This window comes from Silene latifolia, chromosome Y, assembly GCF_048544455.1.
Source record: "Silene latifolia isolate original U9 population chromosome Y, ASM4854445v1, whole genome shotgun sequence".
Classification (NCBI taxonomy): Eukaryota; Viridiplantae; Streptophyta; class Magnoliopsida; order Caryophyllales; family Caryophyllaceae; genus Silene; species Silene latifolia.
Window position 1 is genome coordinate 160,890,132 of NC_133538.1, and position 2,281 is coordinate 160,892,412.

The window sequence follows — 2,281 nt, forward strand, 5'->3', positions numbered from 1 at the left end:
TACATTAGTATTATTCTTATTTTATGTTTCACAATTTAATTTACATCATTTCTACAATTATGTGTGGCATTTTATTCAACAAAGTTTATAGCTTATATTACATCATGAGTAGCTAATTTTCCTTAGTCTAGGGGCTAGAGAAGCCATGCAAAATCAAATATGTAAAATGATAAATTAGGTTGATATAATATTATCTAATTGTTTCTATCACATGTTTGTATCGTCACGTTTAATCTATGTTTAAAGGCCTTATTCATTGATTAAATTTGTTAATTCGTTCTAAAAGTCAAGAGGCACGGAATTGAATTAGACTAAGCTTGTGTAGTAGGACGACCTAGTCATAAACGAGAGTTTCTCTAGGACCTGGTCTATGGTTAACACTAATATCGTAAGGTGGGTATCTCTAAGCCAAAACAATTGACAATGTCATTAATATCGAGTTTAACATGAATATATATTTACCTTTGCATGTGTGACCTGACTCCCCTAGACTCCCATTGATCATATAGTTTACATCTTAATATTTCTTAGTCATCAAACCAAACAACAAACAAAACCAAAACGAAATCGACCTTGATAGAAATCTTTCCATACCATCTCACAACGCAATTCATGTCTCCTTGTGTTCGACCCCTATTTCTACATTAAGTTGTATCTAGGGTAATTATCTTTGCATAGGTACACGATAGCTTGTCAAATTTTGGCGCCGTTGCCGGGGAGCACGGTTTTATTGCGTTTTAAATTGTCGATTTTTATCTTGTTTTCTTTTGTCTTGAGGAACACTTGTTCCTTGAGACCGTTATCATTTTGTAGAAATTGTTGTCTTATGCCCAGGTCCTCTCGTAGTGGAGAATTACTTTCACCGGATTCCGATCTTGAGAAAACCTTTAGGAGAAGACGACGTTTTTGGAAATAAGTGAAAGAAGCCGCTTCTCCCGTACAAGTTGAAAGTGCTATAAAGTCTTACTTAGACGATCTAGAAGCCCTTGAAGAGGTGAAGGTTTCGAGTTCATCATCTCCACCACCACCACCTTCTCAAACCAAAAAGATGGTGAAACTTTCCGATCACTCAAAGCCCACCGCGGCCATGCTTTCGGCCGGTATCATAACTACTCAAATTACCTCGCTGGACTTCGAGATCAAACCGGATTTCATTAGCCTTGTGGAGAGGAAGCAACTTGGGGGAAGTCCTTTGGAGGATCCCAATTTTCATGTGCAAAATTTCTGCGATTATTGCTCCATGATCCGTCAAACGGGCGTCACTCAAGCCCAAATAAGGGAAATACTTTTCCCTTTCTCTTTAAAGGACAAGGCCAAGCTTTGGATCAATAGCCTTGACCGCACCGCCATGGGAATCACCAATTGGGAGACATTGGCTCTTACCTTTCTATCAAAAGTTGTTTCCACCGGAGAAAACTCAAACTTTGAGGAGCCAAATTACCGGATTCCGTCAACAAGCTCTTGAGAGCTTATATGAATTGTGGGAGAGGTAAAAAGAGTTGCAAAGGCAATGCCCACATCATGGGCTAGATGATTGGTTTCTAGCTATAACATTCTACAATGGATATTGTGCCGAGTCCCGAAGGATTCTTGATTTCGCCAACAATGGGCGATTTGATCAAATTGACACCGATATTGCTCATGCGACGATCGAATCTATGGCGGTCCATGATGCACAATATGTCAATTCCCAAAGTGTGCCACTCAAAGGTAAAGAAGAATCCTCCGACAATTCCGTCTTGTTAGCTCAAATTGCCTTACATCAACAACAATTGGCGGAACGAGATGCTAGAGATTCCCTTCAACAACTCAATGTTGTATCTTCTACAATTCAAATCATTGTTTGTGATGGTTGCACGGGTGCGGGTCATTACACCACTCATTGCCAAGCTACTATTGAAGAGGTAAATGCTTTTCCAGCTCTAAGACAAAGTTCTTATCCACCGGGTACATTTTCAAATACATATAACCCAAATTCAAGATTTCACCTGAACATGTCTTATTGAAGCAATAATGTGCTTAATCCTCAACCTCAACCCCCACCACAACAAAAGTATAATCCTCCACCGAGTTATCAAAACCAATAAAGGCTACCACAACACAATTACCAACAAAATCAACCCCCACCACAAAATGGCCAACAAAACAACCATGGAGGAGGTAAGCTTGAAGGCTTGATAGTACAATGAAAAAGGAATTGTTGGCTCAAATCCAAAAGAATGAGTAAGCTCAAAATGCCGCAATCAAAATGTTGGAGCAACAAATGGCTCAACTAGCCTTA

At 39.3% G+C, this 2,281-nt stretch overlaps 1 non-coding gene across 1 annotated transcript; it reads right to left on the bottom strand.

Moving 5' to 3' along the window:
* Window positions 1-1,421: 1,421 nt before the first annotated feature.
* On the bottom strand, window positions 1,422-1,528 carry LOC141635318 (small nucleolar RNA R71). Its single transcript, XR_012540015.1, has one exon. It is a non-coding gene; the product is annotated as a small nucleolar RNA R71 (small nucleolar RNA).
* Between the last annotated feature and the right edge of the window lie 753 nt (window positions 1,529-2,281).